General features: G+C 45.6%; 1 protein-coding gene and 1 long non-coding RNA gene across 2 annotated transcripts in view; both read right to left on the minus strand.

Moving 5' to 3' along the window:
* LOC133342386 (serine/threonine-protein kinase D1-like) overlaps positions 1-5,307 on the minus strand; it is a 145,941-nt gene extending 140,634 nt beyond the window's left edge. Inside the window, exon 1 of the mRNA XM_061551524.1 lies at positions 4,969-5,307. The gene's annotated coding sequence lies outside the window, so the exon portion shown is untranslated. The remainder of the gene's footprint in view (positions 1-4,968) is intronic.
* A 10,812-nt stretch (positions 5,308-16,119) lies between these two features.
* On the minus strand, positions 16,120-19,051 carry LOC133342194 (uncharacterized). Its single transcript, XR_009755104.1, has 3 exons — positions 18,940-19,051; positions 18,351-18,404; positions 16,120-17,554 (listed from the first exon to the last, which is right to left on the minus strand). It is a non-coding gene; the product is annotated as an uncharacterized LOC133342194 (long non-coding RNA).
* Positions 19,052-27,111: the final 8,060 nt, after the last annotated feature.

A 27,111-nucleotide genomic window follows, 5' to 3' on the forward strand; every position in this document is an offset into this window, starting at 1 on the left:
GTTTAGTTTTAGCGAGTACCTATTATCACCACACACGGTGTGCTGATGTAACCGGGACCCACTTACTCACGACCTCCTCCGTCCCCCCACAATATAAACCCCTCCGCAACAGGTAAGCTACTCGTTTTAGGCTAAGTCAACCGCAGGGTGGGCCAACACAGAGGTCCCAACACCACAATTCCGACTGTGGTGTGTGTGTGTGTGGCCTCGAGTTAGAACCGAGTTGGCCTGATATACTACCTGTCAATTTATATGTCAATGTGCATGCACACGCACACACAGCATGTACAATGTACTGCCTTTTCTGTCAGTTCACTAATGGATGAGGGCCTCCCTATGTCACGTGGGTCGTGGGGGGTTATTGACCGCGCTTCACCACATTGCTCAGTGCAAATACGTGAAGGTGGGGAGCGGAGACACGGGAACACAGAATCACAGTACTGTACAACAAATATTTTTGCTGCAGTGCCCTCTGCTGACCGCAACGCAGCATGGCCCAGATGCAGCCGATGCCAACCTGTCATGCATGGCAGTCGCCCATCCAAGCACTTCACAGGCCCAGTCTTGCTAAGCTTCCAAGAATCGACAACATTGTGCGCATGTGCACACGCACAAGCATACACGCGGACACGCTATATGCGAGGGTAACGTTGGCACCAATAGGCCCAGACTTCTAGGGTTAATCCACAGGCACTGCCACTTGTTACCGAGTCTTGCAAAGAGACAGCAGGCAATATTCTGATGGTTTCCTGCACCAGCAGAACTGCGCTCACTGGAGCCCTCATTTCCGTGAGGCAAAGGCGCAGCTTAACGCTTGAAAAGCAACAATTTTGTGCCAAATCCCACCCTCGCTATGCCTGGGGTGATGTGTTAAGGTGCACGATTCCACAGAATTTGGATTGGTCCCAAAATGTGATGCTACGGGAATGTCACTTCAATTCCGTGCTTTCCCATCAAGTGGCGTTGCGAGACATTATTTTGGTGATACGTGATGGCGCTTTTTGCTTAATTTGGTAAAAACATATATTTTTATTAGATTTTCATCATGGTTTTACCAGTGGAACTTTGTAAAAAAAATCAATCATTAATATTTAAGTTACTAAAAAAATCGCATATTTAGGTTTGTAAATAATTAATATTATAACAATGTATATGGTAGGTTTGAATACGATAATACGAAATCAAATGAGAAATTGAGTCTAAAATTTATTTTTAAAATCTAATATCCGACAAAATGCACTGCCCTGTAGCAGTTTAGCACTGGTGGTACATGAATCAAGTGCTCCCTCGAGCTGGAAAGGCGATTCACCTGCCTAGAAGCAATGCACACAGGGCAGGTAACAAATGATAGTTTTATATACTCAAAGGAGGTGGTCTCGTAGAGCAAAGCAACTTCAACACCAGCATAATTTTCACGTTCAGATGACTCCAACAATTCTTGCGTACGTTTCCCAGCTACAACTTGTGCTGGCCACCAGCTTAATAAGAGCCAATTTAAATGTAGGCTATTGTACGCTGGTGCATTTCTAATTAAAACTCATCATTTGCCTTGTTAATCCTCTGGGTTTAACATTCAAACGGACTGCATATGACTCCAGCATCATCCCACCCACCCCTCCCCCGTTTGCTCGTGAAGCCAAACACGAAGCAAAGGTCATAGGTTCATCGACGCCTGAGACCGTGGTACTTCTCTCGTTCACTTCCTCATCACCCGCAAGTCGGTGGAGGCCACTACAGACGGAAGACGCGTGTGTGTGTACCTACAAGGGTACACGGGAACTTCTCTATAAAACGACAGTTTGTTTATGTCATCATCGATATGTAAACACCCGCAGCTCTGCACTGACCCACTGACACAACCTCCGGCCTGAAATTCGCAGTATAGGTAGATGTATTTATTACGTGGCGGAATAAGGATTTCATGTATTAGCACGGGTGGCTACGTACGGTGCGAAGGAAGTTTAACATACGTACATACAGCAGTGTTCGTCTTCATTTCACTGGCAGATGAAGCCCCCCCCCCCCCCACACCGTTGCGGGTCGTGGAGGTTATTCGACCACTACACTCCACAGACCGCTGGGTCAGTCGTGGCTTGAAGGTGGGAAGCATCGAGGAGGGACCAGATAATGCAGAGTACAAATATGGATGTTGCTCTACTGCCCACAACATCACCACGCAGTGCCGCATACTGTGTGTTTATACGAAAACACATTCCGTGTTTCGTGGTCACCCATCCACGCACTTATCCAGGCTCAAACCTGCTTAGCTTCCGAGATCTGTCACATTACGGGTGATTTTATAATACTCCATTTGTCGCTGCGTTATATGCGTGTGTTTATTATTTGGTCACGTGTTACGAAACAAAACACTTGCGTATGCCTCCGCTGGGAAGCATTGCCTCCACCACTCCAGCCTGCTCGGCACAAGTGCCTCCGTGGTTTCCCACGACGTTCCTTCCCTGTGTGTGTTAGTAGTTGTCACCCTACCGAGTCGTACACATTGTACTAGGGAGGACCCTTTCTTTAAGCATGTGCTAGCCCACGCGGATGCATCGTCTCTGTTTCAAGTGACGAGACAGACCGGTGCAATCGCGGTTACATTCAGACCAGTGCCGGATTATCCCAGCAGCCAAAGTAGCTACATGTGCAACTACGGGCCCCGCACTTTCAAGGGCCCCGCGCTAAATGCTTTCAAGCTATCAATTCCGGTTCAGTGATTCTGCACTTGCTCTACTACTATAGTACTATACCGCCTTCAACTTTTATGAACGACTGGGTGTTTAAGGTTAGCGATTTGTCGTATTATCTGGCTGCACAGCAAATGAAACAATACAATTACTTTACTATGCAAATTAAACATTTATGTTTTAATAAGAGGAGAACACAGCACAATATAAGCGAACTAAATCACATTTCTAAATCACTAATGTCATATTTACGCGATCCAACCCAAAAAAAAACCCTCTCGATGAAATTGGTCGCGAAAGCCTCCGTGTTAATGTTTAAATATTTTTGTAATTTTTTTCATTAGGGCCCCTTTGTAACATATGCTACAGGACCCGCACTAGCTTAACCTGACACCTGATTCGGACCATCGTCACTATTGTTGATAGATGCGTTTGATGGGGGGGGGGGGGTTTATCCGAGCATAAATGTCGAACAGGAATTAATCTGCACCTAATGTGACAATTTGGAACTTGGTAGTCACGTGATTTTTTTTTTTACACTGGCTCAGCACGGCCTATACTTGTGACTGGTGTAACGGCATCTTTATCGGTGTTCTTTATTATATTACCTGGCAGTGGCGAGGATTAAACGCTCACTACCGTGCTAATTGCCAGGAGGCGAGAGTGCAACATTTACGAGGCCGTTGTCCTATGCATTGTTACGATACGTGAAGTCCCACAGCCGTCCGTCTTCAACGGCGGGCAGCGGGTTCGCAATCACCTCCCACGCCACAATTACTTCAATTACAACCTGGAGCACGGCGCATATCTAAATTATGTAGAACTTCTTTCGCGCCGTACGTAGCCAGCAATGCTCATCGGAGGTGGTGTTCATCGTGTGGAAGCACCGTGACGTCATAGTCACATCATCGCGCGTCTCCATCACCATGAATGACCGATGTCCTCGTCGTCATCATCATCATCGTCGTCGTCATCGTCACCATTATGGAGAGACTGCCGAGACTGCAGGAGGAGTCCTTTGCAAGCCGAAACCGGTGGGACGACAACAAACGCCGTTTGCCAATCTTACTCTCCGTGTGTGAATACGAATTCAGTCGGCACACGCTGCACGCGCACGATGATTGCTAAACAACAGCCAGACGTGGCGCAGAAAGGGAGCACCGATTAAAGTCGAGAGTGAAAATACATCACGCCGGACACAAAGACAAAGATCCCCCGTATAGCCTTAACATACTGTTGGGGCAAGTGCTGTTCGCGAGCACCTATGAAGGTCGGCACGGCACACGAGGGGGTGGGGGTGGGTGGCCAGCATCACACCCGGCCGCCTTTGTCTCCCCAGTGGTCATGTTTACACACCGCACCGGGTACTCATTTGAGGCCGAGTCGACCTAGGGGAGAGCCCATGACCGTTTTAGATGATCGTCAAAGGTGTTGGCCGTGAGTGGGATTCGAACTCGGGTCAGTAGCGCAGCACGCAAACGACTACACCACCGCTCCCCACCCGGACACACACAAGCACATGCACGACGCTTACTCGGATTTAGGGCTCGCTTCTTTGCACGGGGGGGCTATTTGTGTTTGTTTAAATTAGTCATGCGCGTGCAGCGTGTGTAGCGACTTGAGTCTCTGTGCGATCGTGGAGAAACGTTCGTGGAGAATGCGGGTAAACGTGGACATTCGTGTCCAGGAGGAGGGCACAATCGAGTGCGTAACGTTCTCTTCACCGGAATGTACGTATGTTCAACTTCTTTCGCACCGCACGTAAGCCAACCGTGATAATCGGAGGTTGCAGTCGTCATTAACCTGTCAGCCCACACCTGCCCCGCAGGCACGTGGGCGCGGGAGGGTATGAACAGTTAATATGCATCCGCGCTCCGCATTAAGCCGATCAAAAAAACCCACAAGTTCTGAAACGTACATCAACCAGCTCTGCGAAGCGTTTTGGGATTGTACCGCGTGTTGTTCGGCACGGTGTGTCCGACGCGCTGGGATCATCGATTTGTGAAGAAGCTCCCAGGCACGTGGAACGAAACGTCGAACACCGAACCAACTCACGCTCATCACAAGCCCAATAACCCATCTTAGAGAGAGAGAGGGAGAGAGAGAGTCGCAAAACCGCTCCAACCTGCCTCGCTAGTTCCAGTGCAATCCCCACCGCCGCAGAACCAAATACAAAGACCAACAAACTTGGGAACCACCTTATACACCACCACCACCAACAACAACCTGTTGTCACCTGGCGCACATGCTCTTATCCATCCACCACCACCACCGCGCTTACCTTCTGGTCGGCCACGGAGCAAGCCAGCTCTCGCACGGCTCCCAGAGACAGCTCGCTCGTCTCCAGCGTCACGGGCTCTCGCGTGAGTCCGATCTGCAGGTGAAAGGAGATCCCGCAGAACGATGCCCTGCGCACGCCCGGCGAGCAGGGCCCGTGGCCCGGCGACAGAGTCAGCGTGAGCAGCGTCGTCCCGTCCGCTGCTTGAGCCGACACCGTTGGAACCACCAAACGGCCCCCCGACGGGGATGTCGAGAGGTTAGGGACTCGACATCCCAATGGGGCGGTGGGGGTCGGGATGCAGAGAGGAGGGGTGGGATGGGGTGGGGTGGGGTGTCCGTGTCACCTCTCGCTGTGTGTGCGTGTTACCCTCCGCTTTTGTTTCGGACGAAAGCAACAACCAAAAAAAGACGACAAAACCTCCAAGTGAAATCGGCAGCGAACGTGGGTGGTGGTGGTGGTTGGAAGAAGAGCGGAGATCGAGGTGGGGTATGGAAGTCTCAACGGAGCCACGCGACCAGAGGCATCACCACCATCATCATCACCATCGCGAGCATCACTCCGCTTCCCGCCGCACGTGTCGCATCTGAGTTGGGGCTCGCTGGCGGTGGCGCCTCTCGCTTTTACATTGGGGCTGCTGGGGGAGAGGCTGAGAGCTGTGGGAGGGGAGAGGGAGGGGGAGCGAGGAGGAGGGATCGGGGTATGCAGCGAAGCGTCCAACAGCAGCGCCAGCGCCGCCTTGCAGAGCGACGAGCCATTGGCTGCGCGCTCCACCCGAAGATCATCATCATCATCACCGTCGTCAACACGTGCAGCACCACCAGTACCACCATCATCGTCATTGTCAACATGTGCAGTACCACCACTACCATCATCATCGTCACTATCGTCAACACGTGCAGCACCACCATCATCGTGATCTTTATTTTATTTTATTTTTATTAATTTTGATGTTTTACCTACGTGACTTTACCGAAAAAACCTAAGAATATCACCATCATCGTCAACGCGTGCAGCACCACCACTACCATCATCACCATCGTCAACATGTGCAGCACCACCACTACCATCATCATCATCACCATCGTCAACACGTGCAGCACTACCATCATCATCATCACCATCGTCAACACGTGCAGCACCACCACCACTACAATCATCACCATCGTTAACTTGTGCAGCACCACCACTACCATCGTCGCCGTCAAACGAAACCGCGCCTTGTCACGACTACGTTGTCTTTAGTGACGACGACGATGACGATGGTGATGACAGCGATGGAGATTTATGAAATACACACACAGGAACGCTTGCTCGGGAGAAACTAAATAAGGACACGGGAAGGCATGCCATTAGCCAACCGTGCTGCTTTCGCAAGTCGAATCAAGTAAGCCAACAGTGCTCATCGCACCTTCGATTAGAACGGTTTGCTACGTACGGTGCGAAAGAAGTTCAACATGCATACGCACAGAAGGGATACAAGCGCGCACACGCAACGCTTTGGCTAATGTGGTACAAGGCAGACATGCAATGGCTCACCTGCCATATACCCGTTCCGACAGAGCACTCGCCATGTGAAATATATTCACACACACACGCGTTTAACTGTCACGCGCAATGCACATACACGTGGCAGTCACCGAACACATTCGCATACACAACATTCACACATTAACTCACGAACCAGCTACGTAAACATTCACACAACATTTGCCACTTACGCATTGCACTTTATCCACTTCCAAAATAAAAACCCACAGACGACTAAAGATTGATGTGTGTTGCAGTATTGCCAACCTGCGATTATTCTTCTTGGTTCTTTCGGTAAAGTCACGTAGAAGGGAAATAATAAATTAATAAAAATAAAACATAATAAAATAATTCTCACGACGTTTCGACCACAACGCAAGCAGCCGTCCTCAGGTGAAGACCGTGAGAATTATTTTATTATGTTTTATTTTTATTATTTTATCATTTCCATTCTACGTGACTTTACCGAAACAACCAAGAAGATGAATCCCTGCAGCCACGAAAGCTTTAAATCGAAATTTAACCTGCGATTAGATTGTGTTCAATATTGCTCACAGCGTGTTGCATTGATACGCTTCATACATCAACAGTGTTGGTTTTAGTTTGCTAAGCAGGACTAAGCGTGGCTAGCACTTTGGATGGGAGTGATACCTGGGAATACTGTACTGTAACAATTGTGTTGTAGACTTTCGCTCAGCCTTTATATGTACTGTATGTAGAACTTCTTTCGCACCGTACGTAACCAACCGTGCTAAACGGAGATGGCTAGGAGATATTTTTTTAATTTTACCAGTTAAGACCCATTTTAGTTATATAGCTCTTTTTCAGAAGCGACCTGGCAATCACAAATGATTGCTCAACAAAGTGGCTTATCACGTGGAAATGTAGAGCAGTGGCCAACTCCTCTAAACCAGCGACGTTGATTCCAAATGTCGAGGGGAAAACCGGAGGACCCGGAGAAAAATTCACACGAGCACGGGGAGAGAGAGACCACGCAAACTCCAAACATACAGCAGCAGGCGCTAACAACCCGCCCACGCGGTCTATGCCGAGCTGTGAGTGTTCCCCTCGTATCCAGCGAGGTGTGGTTGTCTCCAGGTCCTTGAGATTGCTCGCACGTGGAGCCAGGCACTCATCATTAAAATAATTGGCCAAACATCCAAGTGCATGAGCAGCCTACTCAGAAATGAGTCTTGATACGCACTGAAGCTTTTCTAGGTCAATATCATGCAGCATCATAATCATCATCGGTCAATCCACTGCTGATTGAATGATTCTGCGATACAATAATCCACATAGCACATGCACGCGAGCTGATTTCATTGATCCATGTCCTCAGTGGACCACGGATTCCTTTCTTTGGCTGCCTCTCCCGTCAATACTCTCTCTTGACCCTCTGCCGTCATCCCTTTGAACGACCTGCCCCTACCTTTATCCATCCGTGTACGTTCAAATATCAATTCTGTAATTGACGAGGACGCCTGTCAGAACAAGAACAACGGCAACAGAAAACGGAGCAGGCCTCGAAAGCGACGTTTCAAACAACGCAACTGAAACCCCGTGCGACTGTTTTGTACCTGCGTTTGTTCTCTGATCCACGTGTTCCTCTTTCACTCCCGTTATTATCACCATTAGGCCCGTTCATATACTCACAAATGTATTCGCAATGGATCTAACATATATAAGATATCAACTGATAACGTGACCGTCCGTCCCTCTCTCTATCTCCGAGCCCGCAAAAACTTTTTGTTCGGAATATCCATCCTTATCATTGAACCTCTGCGATGAGCGAGTGGAGTCAAAGGAGCCCCACGCAGCCACTCCATCTAGCCGAGCGGCGGGCACCTGTGCGGCTGCACGCGCGCCGCTGACGAACCCGGCGACGCACGTGGAATCGTAATGGGGCATTAATAAAAGCGGATTTTCGCCCCTCGTCGCACGCGGCATCTGGCGCTAACTACACAGAAGGCGGCGCTAATGAAACCACCTGCAGCGTCGGGCTCGCTTCGTCGATCGGCGCGGTTACGCACTGAGACTTTGTGCAACGTGAACCACGAAGGATTAAAATGCGCACGTTCATCGGCTTCTAGGCTCCGTGAATCATACGTGTCCTGTGATTGAATGTGGGGATTTTCCTCCTCGTAGGGTGAATGTTCCACGTTGAAATCGGATTCTGGAGGGTTGGCTACGTACGGTGCTAACGAAGTTCAACGCACAAGGCCAGAGGGCTTTGAGGAAGCCTCGGATTTTACTGCACACCCTCCAATATATTTCCAATGCTTGAATAAAGTCTATAGGTATATACAGTGTTGGTACTTAAAGCAAACCGCATCATTGTTGGCTACGAGCCGAAATTGAAATGGTTGGGTTCGCTTTCACTTTGGTTTTGCTTCCCAACCCGCACATCAGATAAAAAAACTAGAATAGAAATAGCCAAGATGAATAACGATGGTGATGGTGAAACAGTATAATAAAGCAAACTAACATCCAAAGGAGGGACCCCAACAACTAGTCCCATCAAACTGAATCCAGCCCTGCGCAGAGGCTGATCCGCCTGAAAGGTGCCTGACAAATCAATGGGTGTCATTATACAACCACGGATTTGCGGCCTTCACTCTGCATTTCACGAAATGTTTAATGACATGAGATTTGTAAATCATTTCCCCATTTGCTTAAATAACTCCTGGAATAGACGATATGTGTGTGTGTGTGCCACAGATTTTTGGAATCTTCAACCATTCTCTGTTCTTCAAGATGCAGCGCCATCGCTTTCACAACATTCAATCAGCTTATTGGGAAGAAACTAAGAGCGTCGTTAGACATCAGTGTGGTGCCTTTATATAGATCACTTTATGCAGGACCGGTTTAGTAGGCATGCCCTCCAGCTGCGCTTAGCAAATTATCCAGCAGCCCAGCCTTGACAACGAGTTGGCCAATCATTCATTGCTGTTTTATATGCAGATCATTCTGTAATTAAGCTCTCAGCCTCTATCTCCATGTCTACTTCGTCTGCGATGTTCGCATGCCATCTGATCCCCGTGTTTGGTGACGCAGGTTGGTATGTGAGCCATGTGCAGATGTCGATGAATTAATCGGCTGGGTTTCATTTTGACAGGAATCTACACCATCGGCTGATTCCGTGGTGCGTGACATTGCCCTCGAGCAATCTTTGGTAATTAATCAGAGCCCCTACTATTTATAATCGCATCCACTTTTATTCCAGTTCTGCTATTGGTGTAACAGATTAACCCTCGGTTAGAGCCAGCCTGCTGACAACAATATAACACAGAACTACTTTATGAGTGCCTGTCCAGTGACATCGTCTATCCGTGCTCCGAGAGGCGATGCACTTTCTCACACACACCCCGCGAGGAAGATGTTCGACGTTCGTCACGTGCCGGTCAAACTGATTTTGCAGTATTCCACGCTCCTTTGCACGCTTTTCAGCGCATCTCTATATCTATCCCTAAATCAGCTCGAGTTTCCTGTAAAATTACGCGACTTCTGTGTGCCCCCCCCCCCCCCCCACTCTGAATCTCTCCCATCTCCTCGCCTCCGATAAAAACAGACTGCTCCGTGGAGCAGCGTCAACACTCTCATCTCTCCCGACGCTTTGGTCCCGTTTTTCTGTTCCTTTTCCATCCGTGTCCTCTTATTTCCCATGCTTTTCCGTCTTTCTTTTTCTATTCCCATACATTATATCAGTGACTCATCTCCCTTTCCGTGGTATGCCACGGTTACTAAGTTGCTAGGATATAAAACAAATCATCCATCCGTATATGATGATGATGTTGTGGTGGCTGTGTCGCACGCGTGCATAACTTATTTTTTATCATGAATGCATCATGAATGAATCTCTCCCTTTAAAAAAAAATTCTGCATCCCTTTAGTAAAAAAATAGCCTGCGCTTGGATATACCACAACTGCATTAAGGGCCCAACGATAGACAAACACACACAATCAGGAGTGATTATAAGCAGTCGTAATTGGGCTCAGACAGCCAACTCACTTCTGTGTGAAATGGAAGAAAAAATGTAGGCAATGGCAGTGGTGCACAACCACACGTAAAAACAAAACACGTTGCTCATTAACACTGCCATATGAAATAAAATAAAACATTGGAGGCTAATGTTGCGTCATACCGTACTGCCTACTGTTTTGTTTTGCGGTTACGTTGTCCAGCGCTTTGCTGTGTTTGCGGCTTGTACTATTGCCCCGTGTTGCTCCCCATAATGTCCGACGTTCCGCTCCACGTGTCGGGATGCTTCTTCAGGGGACACGGAACTGAAGAAGCTTACAGCACGTAGAGCGTGAAACGTTGGACATCATGCAGGATAGGCGCTACCCAACAATGGGTCACATTTATGTGCTCTGAATCTTTGAAGAAGCAATGCTTTGCAATGGTGTCTGGACACACACAAAATAAATAAAAGCCAGGGATAATCTTTAACGCCTTTTTTTTTATCCAAAGCAAATGTTATGCTCCGCACCATGTTCCATCTGTGCACGTCAATGGGATGAGCAATGATAAGTGTGTTGTCAGTTGCGTCTGTCATGACTCATGACGCCGCGATTCGGCACGTTGCAAGTGAACGTGCCATCTGCTGGACAAGTTGCAGAATCTTGTACTGGAGTTCAATGAGGGCCCCGGCAGAAGGTGCAACACACCTGGGGACAGCGATTGGAGGAGGCGGACCACAGTGAAATAATGAAATAAAGGAGTGGACGAGAGCAGACGGGAAGTGCTATTGCACAGTTGAACTTGATCACGAAAATTAACAAACAGATGTTGTTGACGATGGAAGTCTTCAATAGTGTGTATCACCCGCAATTACGTACGCAAAAAAAGACACATGGGCATGATTTAGAGGATGGTCCAGATGTGTTGTTGACCACTCAATTCATTGCCCCCTAATTGTTTATCCTTTGCATATTCATTTCTGTTTTAAATAAACCCTACTAATTAAGTGGGGGGTCACAAGACATCTGGACCGCCCTGCATAGTATGTGTAAACAAAGAAATTGAACTACATTTTAAACGTATGCTAAACAACATGGATTAAGCGTGCTTGCAACGCAGGATCGTGAGAGATGGCAGCTGCTTGTGGAGGCCGTCATCCAACAGTGGATTTACCAGTGCTAATGTTGATGATGTGGGCACACGTGAAATGTTAGGGCATCCTAAACTCAAATCTCTAGTCCCTGCCATGGTCCATATTTCCACGCTGAACAATCCGTTTCATTTAAGTGCAAATGAAGCTCTTAACACATTGCACGCATCAGTTGTTCACAAGCAAACAGGAAAGTGAAGCAATGTAATTTGAGAAAATGAAATGTATATATCCATCATCAGCCAAAATCTATTCCCTGCTTGATGACGGCCTCCTTCCAAGTTGGTATCATCCCTCTTGGTCTTGTCATGCAAATGATCCATCTCAAGTTCAAGTTCATTTATTAGGTATAGCCCTGTGAGCCATTCGGCTCTTGAATCGGGTGCAACCGCAACAAACAAAAAGCAAAAACATGAACAAAAAATATCTTAAAGTGAATATGTGACTAAGTGCAAACAAAAAAATCCAAGAAAAGACAGCTAAATATTGCAGAAAAAAATCAACGCACACCAACGCTGTGTGCAAAAATCCCAGTGGGATGCAAGTCAAACAACCAACAACCACAAGACAACTTAGATTAAGGCCATCAGTCTAACTCTGTACTACAACAAACAAACATGGCTAAACCAATACACTTTTCGAAATCACCAAAATAAAGCCATGAAAGCTTCCTGCACACGAGCTGATTGCCTCGGCTCCATCGCCCTGGTGAGAGTCATCTCTGGCGCGTCCACTCTTTTGGATGCCACTCGAGGGTGAGTCGCAACCATCGGTCGTTACCCCTTCTAGCGACGAGGCAGTCAATATGATGTGTCTCGTTTTCACATGCCGTCTCATCCAACCCTTCCTCTTCTGGTCTCTTAGTACAATTCTAAGCATAAACCTCTTTGTGCACGCCTATCCAGGTAAACCATCTGCATGGACGTTTCCCATTATTTACTGTAAGCACATATTCCTCGATTGTTAATATTGTATAAATGTATTTTTTGTCACTTGTTCAACAGTAGGTTAAAACAAATATAATCTTAAAACAGGGTGGTGCAGCACTGCTTCTGTTCATTCCAAGGAGCAGCAACGATTGTGTTCAGAAGCCCTCATCCAAAATGATTGTCATACCTATGCACCTCTTCTTCAGCTAATGTCCCCACTTATAAATCACCTGCATGGGTTCCGAAGTTCACATTTGTAATTCAATGCCATAATTGAACGGCTTCTTTAATTACCGTGTTATTATAGAGGGCACGAACATGATCTTTATAATAGGTTTATGATATTAATAGGCCTAATAAATAATGTGTTTCTGATTCAAAGGGTGACCTGGGTTAATTAAAAAAAGCAAAAAAAATCACTGAATGTCAAATAATGGTCAGTGACGCATTAAGTTTGAATATATAAATACAATACTTACCCGGGGCACTCTTGCAAAAAGATATATTCTGTCTCTAGGGATATTTCCATGTAAAATATTGTGATCAATAAATAAATATTACACTTACATTACATGTATACACCCCTGTAGAGGAGATAGCTGTGGGTTAGTGTCCTATTTTTTTAAGTACAAATATGTACTTTGTTCAAAGAAACTTTACAAATAATCGTCACCTCCATCCAATAAACAAAAACAAGTGTCAGTTTTCAATTAAAGCATTCAATTCCTTGCACGTCATGAACTCGCGTTACAGGCGTCATCGCTCCACGGCAATTGCATTGCGATTTGTGAAGGCAATATATTGCACAGACTTAAGGCTCCCAGATGATTTGAATGAGTCACAGGCGTCACAAAACACCGCAGCCTTTGGCGATCACTTGTGCATGCGTCATGATACCCAGTGCTGCATAGTTGGAAATTGTTCTCCCACCGCAAAAGAAAATGCAGTAGAAAGAATTCTGTACCGGTTAGGTCACTTTTACTCGGATATGCAGCCCCCTTTGGAATATCCATTGCTAAATGAAGACCAGCCCCATACTTCACCACACTGGTTACCCCAGTTCCCACGTGTGCCGCAGGATAGATGTGAATGGACGGGGTTCGCTGATGCCGTCGGTAAAGTCATCGTGTCGCACTGGGCGCGGCTTGCAAGGGGGTTTCCTGCCTTCGGGAAACAAGATGGGCGAAGAGTTGGCCGCCATTTTTAAAGGGAGCTGTGCAATTTACCATGATAAAAAAGTTGATTACAATCTTTAGTCGATCTTAATTTTGGAGCTTTCGTGACTGCAGGAATTATTCTTTGTTTTTTTCGGTAAAGTCACGTATAAAAATAAAATAATACATTAAATAATAGCATACGACGTTTCGATTGCAACACAAGCAATCATCATCAGGTATAATGAAATAGCGACATAGAATATAACCAGAAAACTATAGACAGACATATAAGCAGACAGATATCACCAAGATACATAGAGAGAGCAACCCAGGTACAGAGAGAGGTGATCGTCTCTGTGGGGTGGCCTTAAATAGACAGAGGGGGGCGGAGGCAGAGAGAGGGAGGGGGTAGGGAAAACATTTACATGTCAATGAGTACGAAGGGAGGGGAGTAAGGTAAGCAGGCTTAGAGGGAGACAGAACACACTAAATTAAATAACCTAGCAAAGTATCGAAATGTTATGTAAAACGACACAGAGAGTCGGTCAACACACAATTAACGCATTGCCTGGTCGATTAAGTAATGCGTTAATTGTGTGTTGACCGACTCTCTGTGTCGTTTTACATAACATTTCGATACTTTGCTAGGTTATTTAATTTAGTGTGTTCTGTCTCCCTCTAAGCCTGCTTACCTTACTCCCCTCCCTTCGTACTCATTGACATGTAAATGTTTTCCCTACCCCCTCCCTCTCTCTGCCTCCGCCCCCCTCTGTCTATTTAAGGCCACCCCACAGAGACGATCACCTCTCTCTGTACCTGGGTTGCTCTCTCTATGTATCTTGGTGATATCTGTCTGCTTTTATGTCTGTCTATAGTTTTCTGGTTATATTCTATGTCGCTATTTCATTATACCTGATGATGATTGCTTGTGTTGCAATCGAAACGTCGTATGCTATTATTTAATTTATTATTTTATTTTTATACGTGACTTTACCGAAAAAAACAAAGAATAATCTTTAGTCGATTAATCAACTTATCTGTGTAACAAAAATGATAAACAAAGCATTCAGCTTACTTGCACAATTTGTTTTTTGCTTTTCAATTAAAGTATTTGACTTTCTCGCATGTACAAATGAACCTCCAATGTGAGCTTAACTATATTTTATGTATTTATTTGAAATGTATTCACAACGTTTTACAGCGTAGGTTTTCGCTGTCGTGCCACTACTTGCTCCCTTGTGGATTAACATTGATGGGATCACACCTCTTTTTTAAGGCTGGAGGACGTTTTTATACAGTCTGGCAACTTCCTGATCATGCTGTTTATAACTATCAGCGAAACGTCATACCCATTTAATTGTTGTGATATTACTCTCCAACAATCAGAATTAGAATATGTATTTAAACTGGAGGAATCCAATTAGCCATGAAGTTTTTTTTTTTACAGATCTTCAAGGGATACACTGGCGGTGCTGCTGAAGCAGTCATAAATTGGCACGTTTGTTCACGTAACAAACTTTATTTAATTGCCTTTGTAGGTTGGCTCCGATTTGCACGGTCGGCTAACGTACGAGGTGCGAAAGAGGCTCTACATACACGCGTGTCGGATGGGAGATGGTTTACGACATATACTTTATTTACGCGACATGACCCAAAATATATATTATGAATCAGGGTGAACCTTATCCAGAAAATCTCTCGAAAGTCACGGGGGAGCACAACCAGAACGCTCCACAGTGGCCCCCATCTAATCTGCTGCACGACACTAGTCTGCCCCATGGTCCAGCAGCAGAAGCAGTTGCGGTGGCGAGATAATGACTACCTAAGCTGGTATGCAGGAGCACTTGGGTTTGATCCAGACCCTGACGCCTGCTGAATATTTTGGGTTTGCGTGATTCTTTCTCACTCCGGATTTTTCTCCGGGATCTCCGGTTTTTCCCTTCACGTTTGGAAACGTGCGTTTCAAGTATCTGGCTGATATAAAATGTCCTACCAGGTAGCGACCACTGAGCTATATAGTAAAATAAAAAAAGTCCACTCCAATTTAGTGCCTCCAGGTGCTGCCCCACATTATACCACCTGCCATCTGACACGATACCACCGTGCTATGTGAGATGTAAAAAAACATCACCAGCAACTCTGATCTCCAATCCACGAAGGACTTGAACAACGCCGGCCATTCTTGGAAACAAAAGCCAAGTATCCATGCGGCTGGCACCGACCGATTATCCAGATGGACGGAGCCATGGGACACATGCGACATAAAGAACCGACACATCTTCATCACTGACCCAACAGCAGACGCCCCTTCGTTTTAACCTTCCCTTGAAAGCAGCCGACGGCACACAACCAAATCGGCACAGGGGGACACGGGCGATGCGGCCACCTGGTTCACGAGCGGAAGATAAGGGATGACCCCTTGCGTGAGTCCTAGATCGTGGAACATACCAAACCAACCTGCCCACTAAAGGTCGGTTGCGGGAGGCACTCGATTTCTCCGCTGAGGATTTCAGGAAACCATTGAGTGGATCATCAAATGAGACTTTCACGTTGTAAGCTTTTCTCATCGTACGGAAGAAGTGGTGGAGCTCACTGTATAGCTCAGCCGTGCAATAGTTAAACTTCGGATTAATTATTTTAGGCTTAATTAATAACTCTTGTTTTAACATGGCGCTGCTTACAAGATGAATGGGGATTGCACCGCCCATTATCAGCGAGATTAATCATCGCAGCTGCTCTCATTTGAGAAAAAGCGCATGTAAATCTAAGTGGACTGTGTAGCGTGTCGCGATCATGCGTTACGGCTCTCTGATAATGACCTTTGAGGCTGTACCGTGTGGTGTTGTTCAGAATACGGTGGCGAGATGTTAACTACCTTGCCTGGTATGCAGGAAGTCGTGGGTTGGATCCTGACCACTGACGGCTGTATATTTTTTTAGTTTGCATGTTCTCCCCGTGGTTGCGTGGATTATTCTCCGGGACTTCTGGTTTTTCCCTCCACGTTTATAAATACGCGGTTTTTAGAATATTTGGCTGCTAAAACTTCCACATGATAAGCCACTTTGTTGGGTTATCATTCGTGGGCAGCTCGCTTCTGATAAAGAGCTTTCTAGCTCAGTGGACCTGACTTGGACAAAAACAAATGTTATTGAAAAAAAATTCTCCACGTGCTGAGCGTCTTCTCGAGCACTGCATTAAGGGACACAATTTATCCAAAGATTGTCCACTTACTTCAGGAACTGAATTCCCTGCAAAAATCTCCTGCAAGTGGTGTTTCACGTCAGGCAGCGTGCCGTAAAACGCACGGTACGACCCGAAGACGCATCAGACAACCGTACATTTATACATGTTGGTATTTCACGAAATGTATAAATGTGTGAACCTTTTTGGTGGTGATTGAAACGAATTGTTTTTGTTGAATGGAATTATCCACGAACGCTGTTGAATGAGTTGTGGAATTGTCTCAACACGTGAAATCATTTGACGTCATGTATAACCATATGGGGTGTAGAGCGGTGGCACAGCAGTGGTTAGTACTAAACACCAAACATGACTGTCACACACATATTGGGCACGGATTTTGTTGGAATTTTACCAAACATGGTTAAAAATGTATTACATATCTGACAGATGGGGGACGGGAGGGGGGGCTGCCATACGCAATTCACATATCCCTCGGTTTTTTTCTTGCATCGTCTCTGCACGCAAGCGAGCTGAGCCGTGAAGGCCCATGCGCCGCACTCGACGCCAGCACCGTTGATGTGACCGAGCCGTCGTGGTTCTCACACAGCACGCATCGCATGGCCCCACAGCCACGATGCGATGGACAGTCCGCAACGCGCTCACTTAACGGGCGTGGGTCCTGTGGGGAGATAACGCCACGGGGTCGACAAAATGGTGACAACTCATGGATGCGAGAGAGAGACAGGGAGATAAAAATCACTCCCAACTGCTTTGATGAAACGTCGCCTAAGTAATTACCGAGCTGTCGTGTTTCATAGTTACATTAACTGCTCACTCTGACTGTCACGCAGCGCTCGCCCAATTTTCGGTCACTGGCGTCTGTATAAATGTTTTTTTTCCTTGTACATATATGTATATCTGGATGTCCTCTTGACTCGGGCTCATGATTGCCAATGAAAGCTTTTAAATATGATTCCCAACTGTCGCTCTCAATCAGTCGCAATTAGTATGAGTGCGTTCTGTATTTAAACCAGCCGAGCAAGAACGTTGAGAGAGGAAAAGGGGGGGATTATATTTTTTCATACGGAGAAATCGGTTACAAATGAATGCAGTAAACATGCAAACAAACTTTCAAAATGTCTGACGTCGTATGTACGTGACTTGACACTCAGAGCTGTTAAAAAAAAAAAACTAGCAACCGTTTTCATGATGGACCACCGGTTACCCGGCAGTTGGGAGGGAGCAACCGATTGCAGTGGAATTGTTAGCAACCAATGTCCCCTGATTGGCACTCGTGAACAAGCAAATGTCGCGGTGCTCTCAGTCACGCTGTGGCACATTTGCCCTCGTTCCTCAGTTTAAAACGTAAAGGTGCAGCCCTGCAATTGCTCGCTTGCTCACATCCACTGTTGGCGAAAGGGCCTCACGCTAAGTGGGAGCTCGAGAGGGTATTTGGTCTATTCTTCCACACTCACCAGACGTGTTAGGAGAGGCGGGCGTAGCCCCCGTCTGTGGTGCGCCTATTTATGCTGATGGGGGCGGACAGATGCGGGTGGGGGATTAATACATGTGCCCATCGCTTCATGTGGGAGGAAACTGGAGTACTCAGAGGAAAGCCACGCGTACAAGGGGATGACACTCGACACTGCCCCACGCCTACGATGGCGAGATGTTAACTCCCTCGCCTGGTATGTAGGGGCTCGTGGCTTCGATCCCGACCCTGACGCCTGCTGTGTATTTGGAGTTTGCCTGGTTCTCTCTCCCGTGGTCGCGTGGTTTTTTTCTACGGGTTCTCCGATTTTTCGCTCCACATTTAGAAACACGCGGTTTTTAGAATATTTGGCTGCTATACATTTCCACGTGATAAGCCACTTCGTTGAGCTTTATTTTGTTTTATTTCAAATTCTGAAAAAAAAGCATTCGCAACAACACATTGCAATGCATTTATGCAAAATATTGTTTTAAAGTGACATTCATTAGAAAGATATGTTTAGTTGCACTGACAATGAGCTGCAACAGAAAAGGGAGGGTGGATACTAGAGATCAACTTGCAAGGTCGCTCACCGGATTGATTTGAAGTCAGAGAGACAAAGAGTCCGAGGGCATTTCATTAACAACGCAAGGTTGGCGGTTGATTTGGGGCCCCGCGACCGATCCCCGAGGTACCTCTGGATGAATGGGGGCGCATTTAGACGGAAGGAATCGATGAAAACTGTAGCCCAGCTATGATTACAACGCAGTTCGCGAGCAACGCGCAGCTGGGCGGCAGTGGCATTCCTATGCGGGACGGAGAGGAGTGGTGCACCCAAAATTAACGGCAATAGGCCTCACTAATCCCCCCCCTCTGATCCACAAAGTCAGGGCACAACTTACTCATCCACCGTGCTACAGAGCGCAATGTTAATCTTTCTCATCCACAACTTACTCAGCCACCCTGCTACAGAGTTCAATGTTAATCTTTCTCATCCACGACTTACTCAGCCACCCTGCGACAGAATGCAATGTTAATCTTTCTCATCCACAACTTACTCAGCCACCCTGCTACAGAGTTCAATGTTAATCTTTCTCATCCACGACTTACTCAGCCACCCTGCTACAGAGTTCAATGTTAATCTTTCTCATCCACGACTTACTCAGCCACCCTGCTACAGAGTTCAATGTTAATCTTTCTCATCCACGACTTACTCAGCCACCCTGCGACAGAATGCAATGTTAATCTTTCTCATCCACGACTTACTCAGCCACCCTGCGACAGAATGCAATGTTAATCTTTCTCATCCACGACTTACTCATCCACCCTGCGACAGAGTTCAATGTTAATCTTTCTCATCCACGACTTACTCAGCCACCTGCTACAGAGTTCAATGTAATCTTTCTCATCCACGACTTACTCAGCCACCCTGCTACAGAGTTCAATGTTAATCTTTCTCATCCACGACTTTACTCAGCCACCCTGCGACAGAATGCAATGTTAATCTTTCTCATCCACGACTTACTCAGCCACCCTGCGACAGAATGCAATGTTAATCTTTCTCATCCACGACTTACTCATCCACCCTGCGACAGAGTTCAATGTTAATCTTTCTCATCCACGACTTACTCAGCCACCCTGCTACAGAGTTCAATGTTAATGTTTCTCATCCACAACTTACTCAGCCACCCTGCGACAGAGTTCAATGTTAATCTTTCTCATCCACGACTTACTCATCCACCCTGCGACAGAGTTCAATGTTAATCTTTCTCATCCACGACTTACTCAGCCACCCTGCTACAGAGTTCAATGTTAATGTTTCTCATCCACGACTTACTCAGCCACCCTGCGACAGAATGCAATGTTAATCTTTCTCATCCACGACTTACTCAGCCACCCTGCGACAGAGTTCAATGTTAATCTTTCTCATCCACTACGTTACTCATCCACCCGGCTACACAGTGCAATGTTCATCAAACTGATATTTTAATTCTCAGAGATATAAATGAGCCAAATTAAGCTCAGAACTAGAACTGTAATTCGATTAAATATTATGTTTTATTTTTATTATTTCCTTTCTACGTGACTTTACCGAAAGAACCAAGAAGATGAATCCCTGCAGTCACAAACGCTTTAAATCGAAATGTAATTCGATGATTTTCTCTCTTAGCCATCGACAATAACCTGAGCTCAGATTGCCGAATTTTTGTAGACTTAATGCGCTAACCACAGTGCCACCACTCCGCCTGCCGTGACAAAGGCATCACCAAATGCGATGACACTGTGGGGAGCAGCGGGTGGTGGAGGATCAAGCCTCATGCCCAGCACTTACAAAAATCTGGAGCTTCCACTGTGATCTCGGCTTTTCCAGCCTCAAACAAAAAAGAATCCACACAGCTTCCTGGGGTAACAGGTCTTGCGACTGCCCAGCATCCGCCGAGGTCACGGAAGCATTCCAACCCCCACCCCTGTCCTCCTGTTGTGCTCTAATTACTTAATCACCTGCTCACGTGACCTGCAATTAGAACATCCGAGGTGGATCTCATCGACTGTCTGAATTTGAGCCACGTCACATCCCCCTGACTCTCTGTTCTCGCGAGTCTCAACGACAACAACTCCGATCGTCATTGCGACCTCTGTACCGAAACGCAAACCGGTTTACCTTCCTATTCTTGGTTCTTTCGGTAAAGCTACGTAGAAGGGAAATAATAAAATAATATATATATAAAAAACTATAAAAATTCTCACGACGTTTCGACTGCGACACAAGCAATCATCATCAGGTGTGAAATCCACAGCAAGAAATTTTGAAAAAAGTGACTTTACCGAAAGAACCAAGAATATGAATCCCTGCAGTCATGAAAGCTTTAAATCAAAACGGTTTTACCTTCCGTTGTCAATTCAGAGAGAGAGATGTGCACCGGATTATTTTTTTGTCGTTGTTGTTGTTAAGACATTGACTAAGAAATTACCACCAGGTCTATCTAGGTTGTTCTTTCACACAAATAATCCGTAAGATGTGCCTCAATTTACCATTGTTATGCCCAAACACTGAATACCAGATGTACTCATCTCACGCGCGTGATTTAGGACGATGGCCAAGAAGACGACAGCGATTATCGTTTGAATTTGGCCAGATACGATTCGATATGGATCGCTCCTTCACCCGGGAGAAGTTTGCGTGCGTGCAGGTGGAGGGAGGGAAGACAACACAGAGCATGTGACGCGTGACTGGAAAGTAAAAACACTATAATCAAAGTGTCAAGTCGCTGTCTGGGGAAAGTGCGCCGTCTGCCCTTGTGCGTCACATTCGCGAGATATTTAACCTGATGAAATCAAGGTTGCCGACTGGCAGCTTGCAACTCCTTGCGTGTGATGCGGAATACAAAATAATCATAATTCCAAGGATAATTGCTCTCAGCTGATCAAGGGACAGGCTGCATCATCTTTGCGCTGCAAGCTTAATTTGTTTGCTGTTTTATTTTGTGCATTTGTACATTTGTTTATTCATGAATGCGTGTTGATCACCGTGACTTTGTGTTTCAGGCGTTGTAACGATTCACGATTCAGTGGCGATTCAGCGAACAAAAAAAAATTCGAGCAAATAATATTTTGTTTCTACATTGCGGCGATTGATACCGGCTCCGGGGAACTCCGGGGTCACACGAACCAATTGCGTGCGTGTGGCCCGTGCCCACTGTGCCACGATCTTTCCTCACCACGACCATTATCGAGGACACACAGGGTGGTGGTCATCAATCAATTATAACATACAAGTTTTGGTAGCACTCCAGCGTTGTTCCTCTCGTCAGCTGCGACACGACAACCAACATAGGCCACGTGCACACAACAAGGGTTTGGCCATGTTTGTTTGTTGTAGTACAGAGTTAGACTGATGGCCTTAATCTAAGTTGTCTTGTGGTTGTTGTTTGACTTGCATCCCACTGGGATATTTGCACAGGGTTGGTGTACGGTGATTTTCCTGCAATATTTTGCTGTCTTTTCTTGGATTTTCTGTTTGCACATAGTCACTTTAAGATGTTTTCTTGTTCATGTTTTTGTTTGTTGCGGTTGCACCCGATTCAAGAGCCGAATGGCTCACAGGGCTATACCTAATAAATTAACTTTGAACTTTCTGCCCGGGAGTGGAGTGGGCGTGGGGGGTGACGAGGTTCCACAAACGGCGTCTGGTTTATTTGTACACCTCCCAGCGGACCTGCCACATCGCCGTGGCGGTGTCACGAGTGATCCTCAAAACGCACCCCCCCCCCCGCCTCTCTCACTTCAAGATCCCTCATCAAGTGACCACGTGGCTTTGGCAATCGAGCCGCATGGTCGACCAGTGGCCATCCATTGAGTAGGTACCCAAAAATCACACCCCCCCCAAACCTCAACTGCGTACGGACGCTTGACCCCCCCCCCTCCCCGAAACCTGGAGGCTTCACCCCCCCCCCCCCCAACGTTTCATATGGGTACGCACATTGTCAGTTGACCCCCCATACGCAAGCCGTACACATTTGGGTTAACCCCCCCTCCCCCCTCCATGCTTACGGACTAAATGGATGGCCCCCTAACGCGCGTTTGACGAAGGACCCCGCTCAAAGGAGCGCCCATCTCTGCTAAGCGAATCGTGACTCAGCAACATTCAGAAGGTTGAAGCCCACCAATTACGCCCTCTCTAACGCTGGAGTGCGGATACAAGCACCATTTATTCGTAACGTGACCACACTGGTCACGCTTTGCGACATACACAGTAGAAAACAACAACAACAAAAACATTGATTCTTACACGTGCGATTATGTATCTATATTTTAATTGATTCATCGATTAAGTCATTCCACCGCGGTAATGTATCAGGTTTCCCCACGCTGAAGTGGTGGAACTGTATCCACGTCACTGGCCAGTCACATTTGAGAGCCGCTGTCAGTTAAAGGTTGTGGTTGATTTGTGAGACAATAGCCTTAGAATAGTAGGGCACCATTCATAGCCTCACACACGGGGATCTTTTGTGAACGTTCATATTTCTTTAAAGGAGGCATATGGGCCTTCGAAAAAAACAATGTACACTGTCATCCTTGACAGCAAGTCTTTTATATATATATAAAATCATCCCCTGTTATTTAAAGGAACAAAGAATCAGGAAAAAAAGTTTTGGAACAATTTGTTTTATCCGCTTGTACATTTCAAACTTGTATCTAACTCAAAACAAAAAAACACATTTGAAGGGTTTTTTTCGCGACACGTTCTAACTATAGCGGTTAATCATCCTTTACTTAGCTGTGAAATCGAGTGTTACTTGGCTCGAGACACAAAGCAGCTATCTCTCTCTCTGTCATTGCCATTCCTCTTTAACCGTTTCCCTAACGTCGCTTTCGACAACACGGTGACTCAACAGCTGCCACATTGTTGCAATATTTAATAACGCGCCCGGGAAAATTGCACTCCTGTGCGTTCGATTTTCGGAGATGTGGCTCTGAATGAGCAGACGTAATTTGTTAAAATGAAATAGGCTGAGTTCATCGCTACCGCAGCGTGATTTTTGCATTTCTGATTTTACAATTCGATTTATTTATCGATTCTAATTATTATAGAAAGAGCAATGAAATCCATTTCTGTACCAGAATCACAACATATTTAACCATTTAATTAGTTCTCAATTCAGCCTAAAACTATAAAATATATGTCAGCACTTACCTTTTAAATGGTTAAAAATATCTTGCTCGAGAGCTCACATCTCAGCAAAATAGGTAAACAAAAAGATATTTAACATCTCTGAAGTTCTCAACGCTGTACTAGAAATCAATGTAATGCCACCGGTTTACGAAGGGTAAAATATTGCCGTGCAATGCATCAGTCAATTAAAAATATCTCTGTAATAGAATCCCAAAATAGCTTAATTATATTCTATGAAAAAAATGGTTCTGAACTTTAAAGGAGCAACGTTGATACATGATATGAATTGAGATAGATTATATTGTCATGTGAAAGTGATTTTCAAGTTGAAATTAAGATGTCATAAATGGTAGGTGGTCGCGTGACTTGGAGGTCATTGGGCAGAGTTAGAGTTACCAACTTTTCCACAAACCAAACCTACATATATTTCTCAGACAGCTAAGGTCTATCAAAACCTTGTGGTATACTGTAATTCGGTTAAGCTGGGGACACCGTGGAGGTGAGATGTTATTGACCTCTCCTGGTACGCATGAGGTCGTGGATTCGATCCCAACCCTGACGATGCCTTATATTGGGAGTTTGCGTGGTCACTCTCCACGTGGTCGCGTGGATTTTTCTCCAGGTCCTCTGGTTTTACCCTCCACATTAACAAACATGCGTTTAGATTACAGTATTTGGCTGCTACTATATATCCCCACGTATGATAATCCACTTTGTTGAGCTATCGTGTGTGGTCAGGTCACCCCTGAAAATTAGCTCATAGCTCAGTGGGCTTTATCTGGTATTATAAAACAGTATATAGTTTAAACAATAACGGTGCCAGATCTCAATATGAATCAGTTCCTGCCACCTGAAAACAGAAGCCAATTCCCAGTGTCCGGTTTAAACCCGGACAGGTGGCAACCTTACCCAGAGCGGTGAGCTGCTAATGCTGAGATGCTCAGTTCAAATACAGGCAGCCACCCCATAGTTCAATTAAATCTTCAAGTGGGCTCGTTCCAGGACACCGATGATTACATCATATTTAAATTTGACTTCGAACTCAATGTGGCCAAATTGCAGCTATGAGAATTCACACAGAATTTTGCCATTCTCGTAGAATTGTGGGTAGGTGTGTGGGAAACGGTTTTTTTTTTAACCTTCAAAGATGGTGTCAAATTGCTGTGCAAGATTTCCGAATGGATTCTTGGTCTCGTGGCAATGACGACTGCAGTGCAATTGGTATACCATTGAACAAAAAGGCCGAAAAGAGTTTTGAAAATCAGATTTAAGTGTACAAGAGAGTTAACTTTTTCTGCGTAACTCTTTGATATACTTTGTAGGTTGTAATGAGTTCGTGCACATCTTGCAATGCTTAAACATAGATCTTTATTTCTTTCATAAGCGCACTAAAGTCATATTTATTAATTTACACCTCTCACGGAGCGAACACCTCACCAAATACGCCGCTTTAAATCTGACATTTGTGCTTTCTATAATTACTTTTTGTACTTCTTCCCAATTTTATCCCAATACTCCTACCGGTGTCATGCTACGACTTAAAGTAGCCGTTCAGCTCACGCAGACGAGCGCAACCCTCCACGTTTGTGAACGGCCCACGGACACGGACACTACGGAGCTAACTTTGATCTCCAGTCAATACATCAGGGGGGCTGCACTTTCCCATTGCAATGTTCGACGTATGACAGTCAACCCAATATGTCTAATTCTTAGAGCTGGGAATTAACTAAAATTACGTGCAGCGCCTAATTCAGTGCGATGGGGGTTTTCCTGTGCAGTTATCGGTGACCCTGACCTCGCCACGCCGGTGAGCCCGGGGCTAACCACACAGGTGGCTGCGATGTCAGTTCAACCCTCTGACCTCTCAGCCAGCCAGTCACCACATTTAAACCCGCAGAAAGGGCCGCACAGACAATGTTGTTTGAAAAAGAACATTCTCCACCGAAACGAATGGATTGCTCTGATGTGCTGCACAATGAAGTCCATCACATCAGTGAAGCTGCCAGATTAAAGGAAGGATAAACACGAGTTGCTGGATTTACAGAAAGCAGTTTGTGGCTACCAATACCCCCCCCCCCCCCACACACACACTTATCTACGATTCTATGTATGCATGTAGAACTTCTTTTGCACCGTATGTAGTCAACAGTGCTAAGCTATGGGTCTCTGCAAGTCTTTATAGGTGTCTCTGTGGGTCTCTTATTGGTCTTTAGGTGTCTCTATGGATCTCTATGGGTATGGGTGTCTGTGGGTCTCTGTGTATGTATGTATGTAAGTTTGTTGAACTTCCTTCGCACCATACAAAGCCAACCGAGCCAATCGGAGGTGCGAGGGAAGGACAACAAACTAAACACAAAAAGTAGTGCTAAAGTAACGGGCTCAGAAGGTACACACAGCACCTAATATGTACTTCACAGCTGATATGAGCAGCGATTATTTTTTTCCCCACTGAGATGCAAGTATTCGTTTGAAGGTGCATTTAAATTAAATTTTACGAAACATATTTGAAAGTCTGCTGTAAATTATAAGCCCTCACCAATTTAAATGTTGCAGTCACGATGTGATTATTATTATTTTTACTCTAAAATAATGGCAAGTGTTTGAAATTTGATATGCAGCATGCTATTACCGCTTCAGTGAATAATATGCACCATTCTTCATGATACATGATTTTCTGATGTACTATGCATATATGCTGTGTGTGCGTATATATATCATGTAGGTGTTTATTCTGTAAGTTATGATACTGTGTATCACAAAGCCATACTATACCAGTATAAATAATGTCTGTTCGCAGCATATGAATACATTTAGTGCATGACAATAATTCAATTACAATAAAAGACAATTTGTGAGATAGGCCTTATTAATTTCAGAGACACGAGAGATGTATTTTTTTTTACAATAGAAACATACTTCCCATCCATGAACAACATAAAAAAATATTCTGCATTTGAATTGCTCAATAGAACATTTCCCGAACATACCCTGAACTGTGTTATCCTTTGCTTATACAGCACCACAGCGTGCAGCAGGGTGCGAAAGCATAATTTTTAAGGAAAAATGCACACAAAAGACTAAAATAAGGTTG

Source organism: Lethenteron reissneri, chromosome 14, assembly GCF_015708825.2.
Source record: "Lethenteron reissneri isolate LAM-NWPU_2019-01 chromosome 14, ASM1570882v1, whole genome shotgun sequence".
Lineage (NCBI taxonomy): Eukaryota > Metazoa > Chordata > Hyperoartia > Petromyzontiformes > Petromyzontidae > Lethenteron > Lethenteron reissneri.